The sequence below is a fragment of the Triticum aestivum genome, chromosome 5A, assembly GCF_018294505.1.
Source record: "Triticum aestivum cultivar Chinese Spring chromosome 5A, IWGSC CS RefSeq v2.1, whole genome shotgun sequence".
Lineage (NCBI taxonomy): Eukaryota > Viridiplantae > Streptophyta > Magnoliopsida > Poales > Poaceae > Triticum > Triticum aestivum.
Genome location: NC_057806.1, coordinates 526,301,431 through 526,316,105, shown reverse-complemented (window position 1 = coordinate 526,316,105; position 14,675 = coordinate 526,301,431).

The following is a 14,675-nucleotide window of genomic DNA, read 5'->3' as shown; positions in this document are numbered from 1 at the left end:
GAGAGTACCGGCGCCCCATGTGGGCAAACCGTTCCCCAGCTGGGCAATTAGCTGGTAATAACCGACGAGCATAGAAGCCAGGCCGACAACTCCTTGAGATTGAGCCCATGTCTCCGCTTAGAGAGGAGGACATAAAACGGAAATATGTCCGCGGCGAACCTTTGGTCGAGCATGAGGAGGTCAAGAAACTCCCAACGAGAATGTATGAATTTCATGATTGATACATGAAAACTACCAAGAGTTCCAATCGAGAGTCCCTCATGGTGAATGTCAAGGAGGAGCATTGCTTCCATGAGCTAGCTGTCTCCATTGAGTATTCAGAACTATTTCAGTTATTCAATCAAGATGCACTTGACAAATCTATCGTCAGTTGCTATTGTGTGTAAGTGATTTCTTTCTGTAATTTAAGTCTCAAGCTAGCTGTAGTGCTCATTGATGGATCATTACCTGTAATTATCCCCACTATATTTTTTCTGTGGCATTATGCAGGATGAAGATGTATGAAATGAAAAAAGCTGGACGCTATGGCATTGGGTTCATTGACCCAAACTCCGTTAATGAAGACACATGGAAATACAAATTGGCAGGACCCCGATTCCAAATCACATCGATCTAGCTGGTAACACCTCATATCACATTGCGGCCTCACGCACGGTATCCCCACGGGTGTCGCCTTACCATGGCCCAGGACCGTTTGCGCCTTTTGGCTCACGTATATGATAGTGTCGCTAGCATCCATATGTTAGAGAACCCGGGCCGACATGGCTAGTCGTGAACCCAAAGCGGCACAGACCTATGGAGACAGGCATACGTGAATCATATCGAGCATGTCGGTCATCAGCGTGTGAATCCGGGCTATGGCACTGGGCTAACAGGACTCCGGGGAACCTGGGCTGTAGCAGGCTAGGCAGGACTCCAGAAGTCACCGCGTGACATTTCCCCGAAGGGACATACATAGGAATGAAGTGAAACACATGCCGGCCAGTCAAGTGTCCTGAGCAGTAGTGCTGGGCTAGCAGGACTCCGATGAACCGGGCTGTAGCGTACTACTATGGCTCGAGGAGCACTAGACTACATTTCCCCATAAGAAAGGCTGCCAAGGATAAATAACTAGATTGTCAGATCCCACACATACCAAGCATTTCAATCATACACACAATATGCTCAATATGTGCAAATACAACATGGCATCACAACAAAACTCTACAACTCAAGTACTTTATTTAAAGGCTCCAGAGAGCCATACATAACATGTTCATATAGGTAGGGGTCACATGACCCGACACTCAAGTCATACAAGCATACAAGCACATGCGGAAGCAAATAGTCTGAGTACAGACACTAGAAAAAAAGAAGGCTTCTCGAAGCCTGTCTATCTACATAGGCGCCTCCATGGCCAACATCACCACCTGGGTGGCAAGTCACTCATCGACGTCAAGATCTACATAAAACCCGTCGGAGGGGGCGGTGTTGTCGTCTGAAAACAATAATTAAGCAAACATGAGTACAAAGGTACTCAGCAAGTCTTACATCAGAACCTACTATACATGCTCATTCTCAAGAAGGTGGTGGAGTTATTGCAGCAAGCCAGCTTTGACTCTTGGCTAAGCTATCCTACGAGACTCCACTAGTAAAATAGTTTTCGCACACGAGTCCACTACTCACCAACACAATACTCCACCGGGGATCCTCCCTCGTCATCCTACGAGAGGGCCATCCTCGGTACTCACACTTATCTTGAGTCTTTTAGTAGTATCCATTAACTTGTCTATGAACTGTATAGGCAACCAAGTAGTCCTTTACCGCGGACGCGACTATTCGAATAGTTTTATACCCTGCAGAGGTGTACTTCATCACACATGTTTCCACCACTTAGCGTTTGCACACGACATGTGCTCGGTAGACTTCAAGCAAAAACCGACGTGGGTGTAGACCACGACCTGACTAACCGCACAAGTCTCTAGTCCAGGTTTATCGCCTATTCAGGTTCCATCCGCAAGGAAATCCGGCCGGGGTGTCCTCAAAGGCCCCAAACGATTTGTGCAGGGTTCCCGAGACACCAAACGGGCGACTCGGTACACCGTGCCACGGTGTATCTACTGCATCATAGCCCACCCCTAGGGTCAGCGCTACGCACGGCCGCCAACACATAACCTACAAACACCAGAAACTAATTGAAACTCCTCGACAGAGTAATAGAGGGGTCAGTAAGTCGAGTGGGGTCATATTTCAGGGCCCAATGTGTGGTAGTAGTTGAATCTTAAATCACGCATACAGATCTCAGTTCTTATGGACGGCCTCGATGAAACAACTCACCATGTACTCCTACATGGCCTCTCATCGATACCTTTACCAAAACATGTTCAACACATCCCTCACATTACCGACATAAACATTTCACTCTAGCCCATCACCCAGATGAACCAGACCTGACACAACTCTAAGCATAGCAGGCATAGCAAGGTAGGAATCACATACATGGCTCAATCAACTCCTACACATGCTAGTGGCTTTCATCTAGTTACTGTGGCAATGACAGGTCATGCAGAGGATAAGGGTTCAACCACCGTAGCACACAGTAGTTTGAATCACGTTGTCTTAATGCAGTAAATAGGAGCAGAAGCGAGAACATGGGTTGTATCGGAATGATCAATGGGTTGCTTGCCTGATGTAGTGGTAGTAGGGTACTGCCCTTCAGACGGATATTCGGGGTTATCCTCGAAGGCAGAACCTACCACGAAAGACACACCAAACATAATCAATACATGACGATATGCAACAATATGATGCATGCTATGACATGGCAATATGAATGTGTCTTGGCCTAATGCAAGCTAAAACGGAAAGGAATGAACTCATTTGAATCAAAGATTCAAATGTTAGTTCACTTAACATAGCCATATTAGTGCATTATCTTCTTTTGCTTAAACATCAAGGTTAAAGTGGTTTGTCATGCATGGAACCATTACAGATGGATAGGTTGAATTTTTCTGATCATTTTTCATATATAAATCTTTGCATTTGGAGTTATGGTTGATTTTTTATGATTTTTTAGAAGTTTTGGCTATTTTCTGGAATTTCCTATTAAAGAATAAATCTAGAAAAGGATTTACTGCGTCAGCCTGGCGTCAGTGTGACGTCAGCAGTCAACTGGGACGGTCTAGGTAAAACCTGACCAGTTGGTCCCGCGTGTCAGTGTCATAGCCTAACTAGTTTTTAGTTAGTCCTAATCCTAACTTAATTAGTAGGCAGGTCCCATCTGTCATAGGCCAGGGGGGTCAAACTGGGCCCACCCAGGTCAACTCAGTTAGCGGGGGTCAAACCCCTGGTCAGCAGGGTCAATCCCGCCGGTGTTGAGTCGCCGACGAGGCCGAGACGGCGGAGGGGCTCGGATTTTACCCTCCGGCGACCAAATTAGCGGCCGAGACCACCTACAGAGAGCTGGCACTCTCGCGCATCCATTGGAGCAAGTGAGAAAGGCTGCGGTGGGGTGAGCTCGCCGGAGTCGAGCTCGTGGCAGCGGCCGGGGCTCGGGTGACGACGGGTTCGGCGCTACGGTGCAAGGCAGGAGGAGCTGGTGGGCGCTACGGGCTCCTGGAGCCGTGCTGAGCGCAGAGGTGTGCTTGGCTTCGAGCCACTGTGGCTCTAGCCACGATGGCAACGAGGCACGGCGGCAGCGAGCTTCGGCCGCGGTGGTTAGTAATGCTAGAGGAGGAAATAGACGGCGGGAAGCGAGAGGTTTGGTAGAGGAGCTCACGACGGTTGCAGAACGCGTCTCAGCGGGCTCGGGGGAGGTCGGACGACGTCGGGGCGTTGCCGGCGATCTCGGTTGCTCGAGGTAGAAGACGACCGCGGTGATGACGTTTGGGGGCGTCCGGTGCGGCGTGGCTCGGCGGAGAGGACGAGGGCGACGAGGCGGGGCTTTTGGACGGGTCCGTGAGACGAGGGGAGCACGGTGGTCACGGGTTTCACGATGGCGCGGGCGTGGCTGCGTCGGCCATGGCGTCGAGGGAGCGAGGGAGAGAGGCAGGGGGAGAGTGGAGCGGTCGAGGAGTCCAGGGGGTCTGCGTGGCACTCATAAACGGTGTCCTGGGCGTCGGCAGAAGCAGGAGGTGGCCGGCGTGTGGCTGCGGGCGCCGGCCATGCGCCTCTCATCCTCCCGGCGAGAGGAGGAGGATGACTGGCAGTGGCCAGTGGGCTGGGCCGAGCTGGGTCAGGCCAGGGCGACAGGTAAGTTCCTTTCTCTCTCCTTTTTCTGTTTTTTTATTTATTCTATTATTTCTGTAACTTCAAGGCTTTATTAAAAATGCCAGGGCATTTCCAAAAATCATAAAATTAATCATGGCTACTGCTTAGAATATATCCAACAACAAACATTTTTGTTTATGATTATTTGAGGATTTAAAATATTTTATTGCATTTAAATGCCCAAATGCAAATACTATAAGAATTAATCCAATGACCTTAAGATGTCCTAGAAAAATGTGCACCATTTTTGTCAAAGGTTTTAACCCAAAACAAAAAGGGTGGGCTTTTTAGAAGGGCATTTCAGGTTCATTGAAAAAGTTTTTAGTAAACCCTAGTTGTTCCAGGGGGATGTTGGGGGTTCTGTCATCCCCATTTCAGTTTTCTGGGAATTAAAAGATGATGCAACACTCTAATGCTTGAACTAGCTAGGGTGTGACAACTCACCCCCACTCAAAAGAATCTCGTCCCGAGATTTAGGATCCGTTGGGAAGAAGGTGGGGTACTCGAGTCGAAGACGATCCTTCCTTTCCCAAGTGGCTTCTTTTTCAGAGTGGTGTGATCATTGAACCTTGAGAAACTTGATGTTATGGCGTTGAGTGGTATGCTCGGCTTGATCAAGGATACGAACGGGACATTCCCGATATGAAAGATTATCTTGTAGATCATCCGTTTCGTGGTCCACTCCACGGATAGGGTCGACGAAGCAATGCCTGAGTTGAGAAACGTGGAAGACATCATGAACTCTAGAAAGATGCGGAGGTAGTTCCAATTGGTAGGCAACTTCTCCTGTTTGGCAAGAATGCGAAAGGGTCCAATGTAACGAGGAGCCAATTTGCCTTTGATACCGAAACGATGGGTTCCCTTTAACGGAGTAACCTGAAGGTAAGCTTTCTCGCCGACTTCATAAGTCATGAGCTTATGTTTACGATCATATTGGCTCTTTTGACGAGATTGGGCTGTTTTCAATTTCTCACGAATAACGTGAACCTGCTCTTCTGCTTCCTGAATCATATCCGGGCCAAAGAGTTGTCTTTCCCCGGTTTCTGACCAGTTAAGAGGCCTTCGACATTTTCGTCCATAGAGAACTTTGAAAGGAGCTTTGCCCAAGCTAGCTTGATAACTATTGTTATAAGCAAACTCCGCGAATGGAAGGCATTTCTCCCAACCCATTCCGAATGAGATGACAGAAGCTCGGAGCATATCTTCTAGAATTTGATTGACTCGCTCTACTTGACCACTTGATTGAGGATGGAAGGCGGTGCTAAAAGAGAGACAATTTCCCATAGCATTTTGGAAACTTTCCGAAAATCGAGAGGTGAAGAGACTCCCACGGCCTGAGTTAATTTCCAATGGGACACCATGAAGAGATACTATTTGGGAGATGTATAAATCAGCTAGCTGGCTAGCGGTGATACTCTCACGAACAGGTAGAAAGTGGGCTACTTTGGAAAGACGGTCGATCACGACGAAGATGGCATTATTCCCTCTCTTGGTCCTGGGAAACCCAGTGATGAAATCCATACTGATTTTATCCCATTTCCATTCAGGAATAGCCAAAGGTTGAAGGGTGCCAGCAGGCCGTTGATGCTCTGCTTTAACATGACGACAGACGTCGCAGCTAGCAATGTATTAAGCAATTTCTCTCTTCATCCTAGTCCACCAAAACCTCTGGCGTAGGTCTTGATACATCTTGGTACTACCGGGATGAATGGTGAGAGGGGATTCATGAGCTTCCTTAAGAATCAACTGGCGTAGATGTTGTTTCTTGGGAACCACCAAGCGGTTCTCGAAGAAGACAACACCTCTCTCATCCATGGAAAAACATTTAGCAACTCCGCTAGCAATGTTTTCCTTAATTTGGAATATGCCCTTGTCACGCTTCTGGGCAGCTATGATTTGATCCGTAAGGTTAGGCTTCGCCACCAGGGTGGATAGGAATCCTCCAGGAACAATGTGAAGATTAAGCTTACGAAATTCCTCATGGAGAAGTGGTTGACTTTGTTGTAACATCAGGTTGTTACAATAAGATTTACGACTTAGCGCATCAGCCATGACATTGGCTTTGCCCGGGGTGTAAGTTATTCCTAAGTCGTAATCCGAGATCAACTCGACCCAACGTCTTTGCCTGAGATTCAAATCCGGTTGGGTGAAGATATATTTCAAACTTTGGTGATCGGTGAAGATCTTGCAACGATTACCGAGGAGGTAATGTCGCCAAGTTTTAAGTGCATGGACTACAGCTGCAAGCTCTAGATCATGTGTGGGATAATTTTCCTCATGTGGGTGTAATTGCCGTGAAGCATAGGCAATTACCTGACGATCTTGCATGAGTATGCAACCTAGTCCTTGTCGTGAGGCGTCGCAATAGATAATAAAGTCCTTGGAGAAATCTGGTGGTACCAGTATGGGAGCAGATGTCAGGCGTCTTTTCAGTTCTTGAAAGCTGAACTCGCACTGTGGAGTCCACTCGAACTTTTTATCTTTCTTGAGGAGTTCAGTTAGAGGTTTAGCAACCTTGGAGAAATTCTCGACGACGCGGCGGCAATAGCTCGCTAAGCCAAGGAAGCTCCGAACTTGCTTGACCGTCTCAGGTGGAGTCCAATCAAGGATGGCTTGAACTCACTCGGGATTGACAACAATACCCTTACCAGAGATTACATGGCCTAGATAGGTCACTTCTGGCAACCAAAATTCACACTTGGAGAATTTGGCATAAAGGCGATGCTCTCGAAGTTTCGTCAATACCAGCCTTAGATGTTCGGCATGTTCCTCTTCATTCTTGGAGTAGATGAGTATGTCATCGAGGTATACTACGACGAATTTATCCAAATACTCCATGAAGACCGAGTTCATTAACCGAGAGAAGGTGGCTGGGGCATTGGTTAAACCGAAGGACATAACGGTGTACTCGTATTGGCCATAACGAGTAACAAAGGCCGTTTTAGGAATGTCCCCGTTTCTGATTTTGATTTGATGGTAGCCCAACCTCAAATCCCTATTGGAAAAGACTAAGGATCCAGCGAGCTGGTCATACAGATCGTTGATCCTGGGAAGCGGATACTTGTTCTTGATAGTGACCAAGTTGACAGGTCGGTAATCTACAACCATCTGATCCGTTCCATCCTTCTTCTTGACGAAAAGGACAGGGCAAGCCCAAGGGGAGGAACTAGGACGGATGAAACCCCTTTTCAAGGACTCATCGAGTTGGTTCTTAAGCTTGGCTAGTTCTAAGGGTGCCATCTTATGGGGTCTTCTAGAAATTGGAACGGTTCCTGGAACAAGGTCTATCACAAACTCGACATCCCTGTCAGGTGGAACACCTGGCAGTTCTTCTGGAAAGACATCCGGAAAGTCCCGGACTACCAGAATATCTTCAAAGTCTGGAAGGGGGTTGGCATTTAGGGAGTAAAGCTGGCGCTTGGCCACTCGAGTTAAGACATTGACTATCTTGCCCGATGGGTGAGTAAGTTGAACGGTTCTAGTGGCACAATCAATCTTAGCGTAATGAGCTGACATCCAGTCCATACCCAAGATGATGTTTATGTCTGAGGACTTGAGAGCTATTAAGGATGCAAGGAAGACAAGTCTATCGACAAGAATTTAGTTCCCATGGCTTACTCTAGAAGTTTGCCATTTGGAACCCGGAGTTTGAATTACCATGGAAGTGGGCATGTCACAGAATGTCGTGTTATGCAATCGAGCATAGTTCTCGGATATGAATGAATGAGATGCTCCAGTATCGAAAAGAACAGATGCCGGATGGCAATTAACAAGGAGCGTACCAAGGACGACGTTAGGATCCTCATGAGCCTCCTCGGCTGAGACATAGTTGACATGGCCACGTGCAGTGGTGACCGGCTTGGCGTAGAATGTCTTTCTTGCTGGCTTACCACGGCCAACGGACTTTGCAGAGTGATTGGGGTTGTTGTTCTGGGGACACTCTCGACTATAGTGACCCGGCTCTCCACACTTGAAACATGTCACAACATTGGGGCGTGGAGCAGCATTAGCAGCGGGGCCACCATAGGGCTTGGACGGTGCAAACTGCTGGTTGGGACGAGGCGCCTCAAAGGATGGCCTCGGAATGAACCTGGGTGGCAGTGCCGTGCTTGGAATCCACACCCGGTGCTTCTGAGATCCAGAGCCGAATGAAGAGCCAAAATCACGGGAGTGCTTGCGTGAAGCATCATAATCAGACTGGCCTGTCTCAGCATTGATGGCTTTATTGACCAACTTCTGAAAGGAGGTGCACTCGTGCAGACGACGATCACGGCGAAGCTCAGGGCTAAGTCCCTTGTGGAACCTTGCCTGCTTCTTAGCGTCGGTGGATACCTCTTCAGGAGCATATCGTGCCAGATTCCCAAATTCACGACTATATGCATCCACATTCAGTCTTCCTTGGGTGAAATTGCAGAACTCTTCCCTCTTGCGATCTATGAGACCTTCCGGAATGTGATGCTCACGGAAAGCCTCACTGAATTCAGCCCAAGTAGTGATTTGGCCGACCGGGCGCATAGCTTCAAAATTTTCCCACCAAAGGCTAGCAGGGCCTTCGAGGTGATAGGCAGCATAAGTAACCTTATCAGCTCCGGCTACGTTGGCAGAACGTAGCTTGTGGGTGATGCTGCGAAGCCAGTCATCCGCGTCGAGGGGCACGACGGAATGGTTATACTTTGGTGGGTACAGCTTGATAAAGTCATCGATTGACACCAAGTCATTTCGCTGATGGCGTGCAGTGTTCTGCTCAATCCGCTCCAGCAAGCGGTTAGTCTCACGCTTGTTTCTTTCCGCCTCCAGCATCACTTCGGCCAGAGAAGGCGGGTGAGGCAGATTTTCACCCCTAGCTGCACTGGCTTCCCCCTGCTCCGGGGCAGCAGGGTTGCTGCGGGTGTTGACCATCCTAGGAGAAAACAAGACAACGGTTTAGATAAGGATGGCACAACTTAGCAAGGAAGTGCATAATGTAACGGATAACACAGAATGCAGAGATGTTCATCCGTATGTCATGGTAATATAGAACTTCCATATATATACCAACGGTCATATACACCAAACATAGTTTAGTACAAGCCCAGGCTACAGTACAACTATGATGAAAGACGTTACATCTCATCGGAGGCATTCCAAGCTCCTATACATTATTTGTCTACACCTCCGGAATTGATTACACACTAAGTCATATTCCACAAGTCACGCAGGACAGTGGAGATACAACTATTACAATACTAGTGATACTACTACTAACTCAGACAGCTCCGTAGTAGTCCTCATAGAAGTCACCTCCATAGCCTGGAAGTTCAACGTGATCATCCGGGAACAGACGGTCCTGAGGAGCCTGTGGACCAAAGGGACTAGGGTGAGGTCTTGGACCAACAAACGGTGGCCTGCGGGGACCACGGGGTGGGGTGATGCCTCCCACATCACGCCAATCCACCATGTCTGGCAGAGCAGATCTCACAGGATACAGATCCCTTGTATCCATACATCCAGATTGCACCGCAGGTGCAAACCGAGTCAAAGTGGCCCAATGATCAGCACGGGTGTTGAAAAGCTCCAGTCTCAAGGCCTGATTCTCTCGGTCCTTATCCTTGAGCATCTCGGAAGTGGTACGAGTTAGTGAGTCCTCTTGAGTGGAGTCAGCATAGATAGCCTGGAGATACCCTTGCGCTCCCAGGAGTGAAGCTGGCATATAACGGAAGTCGGTGTTCCGAAGCAGGCCAGTCCGGACTCGCATGATGGTCATCATGGAATAGGCAACATCCTGCACAGCCATCTCAACAGTAACCCCGAGTCCATAGGAACAGTGGAGGGGCTCGGTAGATCCAGGATAAGAAGGAAATATCCTGACGGTGCAGAAATATTGGCTTTGATTAAAGTCTTGGAATTGCTCTTCGACAGTGTATTCAGGATACCAATGGTAACCCGTCTCGATCATTACCCGGACTAACATAGCAGTATGACCGGGCACATCGAGGCACCGGGTCAGGCGAACCACTTGGTTTTGAGCATGAGTGGCCATCTGAAAGCACAACCACAATGCAAAGACATTAGAATTTCTAGGGAAAAATTGACAGCATAACAGCTGTAAATGCTTAGAAAAAGATTTGAGACATCCACAACAGTTTGCAATACCACTCAACAACATCATATCAGGGTTTTGATTCAACTAGAAACATACTAAAAGTAGTAGAAACTGTACTGAGGCTTGTAACAACAATCCTATAAGGTACTACGGATTAGTAACACGTGAACCTAACAAAAGAAGAGAGCCTAGTCCTTAACCCACGTTGAATGAGAAGAGAATGACTCAGATCAAAGGGCATAAGGTAAAGGAGGAAAAAGAGCCTTACGTTCCCTCCCACAATCAATTCCCCTACATATAACTAAAGCATTTCTAGACTCGACATCGACCAGTTTGGATCAACGAACCTACAGGCAGTCCGGCTCTGATGCCAACGCTGTCAGGACCCCGATTCCAAATCACATCGATCTAGCCGGTAACACCTCATATCACATTGCGGCCTCATGCACGGTATCCCCACGGGTGTCGCCTTACCATGGCCCGGGACCGTTTGCGCCTTTTGGCTCACGTATATGATAGTGTTGCTAGCATTCATATGACAGAGAACCCGGGCCGACATGGCTAGTCGTGAACCCAAAGCGGCACAGACCTATGGTGACAGGCATACGTGAATCATATCGAGCATGTCGGTCATCAACGTGTGAATCCGGGCTGTAGCACTAGGCTAACAGGACTCCGGGGAACCTAGGCTGTAGCAGGCTAGGCAGGACTCCGGAAGTCACCGCGTGACATTTCCCCAAAGGGACAGACATAGGAACGAAGTGAAACACATGCCGGCCAGTCAAGTGTCCTGAGCAGTAGTGTTGGGCTAGCAGGACTCCGGTGAACCGGGCTGTAGTGGATTACTATGGCTCGAGGAGCACTAGACTACATTTCCCCATAAGAAAGGCTGCCAAGGATAAACAACTAGATTGTCGGATCCCACACATACCAAGCATTTCAATCATACACACAATATGCTCGATATGTGCAAATACAACATGGCATCAAAACAAAACTCTACAACTCAAGTACTTTATTTAAAGGCTCCAGAGAGCCATACATAACATGTTCATACAGGTAGGGGTCACATGACCCAACACTCAAGTCATACAAGCATACAAGCACATGCGGAAGAAAATAGTCTGAGTACAGACACTAGAAAGAAAGAAGGCTTCTCGAAGCCTGTCTATCTACATAGGGCCCTCCATGGCCAAGATCACCACCTGGGTGGCAAGGCACTCATCGACGTCGAGATCTACATAAAACCCGTCGGAGGGGGTGGTGTTGTCGTCTGAAAACAGTAATTAAGCAAACATGAGTACAAAGGTACTCAGCAAGTCTTACATCAAAACCTACTATACATGCTCATTCTCAAGAAGGTGGTGGAGTTATTGCAGCAAGCCAGCTTTGACTCTTGGCTAAGCTATCCTACGAGACTCCACTAGTAAAATAGTTTTCGCACATGAGTCCACTACTCACCAACACAATACTCCACCGGGGATCCTCCCTCGTCATCCTACGAGAGGGCCATCCTCGGTATCCACACTTATCTTGAGTCTTTTAGTAGTATCCATTAACTTGTCTATGAATTGTATAGGCAACCAAGTAGTCCTTTACCGCGGACGCGGCTATTCAAATAGTTTTATACCCTGCAGGGGTGTACTTCATCACACATGTTTCCACCACTTAGCATCTGCACACGACATGTGCTCGGCAGACTTCAAGCGAAAACTGACGTGGGTGTAGACAACGACCTGACTAACCGCACAAGTCTCTAGTCCAGGTTTATCGCCTATTCAGGTTCCATCCGCAAGGAAATCTGGCCGGGGTGTCCTCAACGGCCCCAAACGATGTGTGCAGGGTTCCCGAGACACCAAACGGGCGACTCGGTACACCGTGCCACGGTGTATCAACCGCATCATAGCCCAGCCCTAGGGTCAGCGCTACGCACGGCTGCCAACACATAACCTACAAACACCAGAAACTAATTGAAACTCCTGGACAGAGTACTAGAGGGGTCAGTAAGTCGAGCGGGGTCATATTTCAGGGCCCAATGTGTGGTAGTAGCTGAATCTTAAATCACGCATACAGATCTCAGTTCTTATGGATGGCCTCGATGAAACAACCCACCATGTACTCCTACATGGCCTCTCATCGATACCTTTACCAAAACATGTTCAACACATCCCTCAGATTACCGACATAAACATTTCACTCTAGCCCATCACCCAGATGAACCAGACCTGACACAACTCTAAGCATAGCAGGCATAGCAAGGTAGGAATCACATATGTGGCTCAATCAACTCCTACACATGCTAGTGGGTTTCATCTAGTTACTGTGGCAATGACAGGTCATGCAGAGGATAAGGGTTCAACTACCGTAGCACACAGCAGTTTGAATCGCGTTGTCTTAATGCAGTAAACAGGAGCAGAAGCGAGAACATGGGTTGTATCGGAATGATCAATGGGTTGCTTGCCTGATGTAGTGGTAGTAGGGTACTGCCCTTCAGACGGATATTCAGGGTTATCATCGGAGGCAGAACCTACCACGAAAGACACACCGAACATAATCAATACATGACGATATGCAACAATATGATGCATGCTATGACATGGTAATACGAATGTGTCTTGGCCTAATGCAAGCTAAAACGGAAAGGAATGAACTCATTTGAATCAAAGATTCAAATGTTAGTTCACTTAACATAGCCATATTAGTGAATTATCTTATTTTGCTTAAACATGAAGGTTAAAGTGGTTTGTCATGCATGAAACCATTACAGATGGATAGATTGAATTTTTCTGATCATTTTTCATATATAAATCTTTGCATTTGGAGTTATGGTTGATTTTCTATGATTTTTAGAAGTTTTGGCTATTTTCTGGAATTTTCTATTAAAGAATAAATCCAGAAAAGGATTTACTGCATCAGTGTGACATCAGCAGTCAACTGGGACGGTCCGGGTCAAACCTGACCAGTGGGTCCCGCGTGTCAGTGTCATAGCCTAACTAGTTTTTAGTTAGTCCTAATCCTAACTTAATTAGCAGGCGGGTCCCATCTGTCATAGACCAGGGGGGTCAAACTGAGCCCACCCGGGTCAACTCAGTTAGCGGGGGTCAAACCCCTGGTCAGCAGGGTCAATCCCGCCGGTGTTGAGTCGCCGGCGAGGCCGAGACGGCGGAGGGGCTCAGATTTTGCCCTCCAGCGACCAAATTAGCGGCCGAGACCACCTACAGAGAGCTGGCACTCTCGCGCATCCATTGGAGCAAGCGAGAAAGGCTGCGGTGGGGTGAGCTCGCCGGAGTCGAGCTCGTGGTGGCGGCCGGGGCTCGGGCAACGACGGGTTCGGCGCTACGGTGCAAGGCAGGAGGAGCTGGTGGGCGCTACGGGCTCCTGGAGCCGTGCTGAGCGCAGAGGTGTGCTTGGCTTCGAGCCAGTGTGGCTCTAGCCACGACGGCGACGAGGCACGGCGGCGGCGAGCTTCGGCCGCAGTGGTTAGTAAGGCTAGAGGAGGAAATAGACGGCGGGGAACGAGGGGTTCGGTAGAGGAGCTCACGGCGGTTGCAGAACGCGTCTCAGCGAGCTCGGGAAGGTCGGACGACGTCGGGGTGTTGCCGGCGATCTCGGTTGCTCGAGGTAGAAGACGACCGCAGTGATGACGTTTGGGGCCGTCCGGTGCGGCATGGCTCGGAGGAGAGGACGAGGGCGACGAGGCGGGGCATTTGGACGGGTCAGTGGGGTTTCACGACGGCGCGGGCGCGGCTGTGTCGGTCGTGGCGTTGAGGGAGCGAGGGAGAGAGGCAGGGGGAGAGTGGAGCGGTCGAGGGGTCCAGGGGGTCTGCGTGGTACTCGTAGACGGCATCCTGGGCGTCGGCAGAAGCAGGAGGTGACCGGCGTGTGGCTGCGGGCGCCGGCCACGCGCCTCTCGTCCTCCTGGCGAGAGGAGGAGGATTACTGGCAGTGGCCAGTGGGTGGGCCGAGCTGGGCCAGGCCAGGGCGACAGGTAAGTTCCTTTCTCTCTCCTTTCTCTGTTTTTTTATTTATTCTATTATTTCTGTAACTTTAGGGCTTTATTAAAAATGCCAGGACATTTCCAAAAATCATAAAATTAATCATGGCTATTACTTAGAATATATCCAACAGCAAACATTTTTGTTTATGATTATTTGAGAATTTAAAATATTTTATAGCATTTAAATGCCCAAATGCAAATACTATAAGAATTAATACAATGACCTTAAGATGTCCTAGAAAAATGTGCACCATTTTTGTCAAAGGTTTTAACCCAAAACAAAAAGGGTGGGCTTTTTAGAAGGGCATTTCAGGTTCATTGAAAAAGTTTTTAGTAAACCCTAGTTGT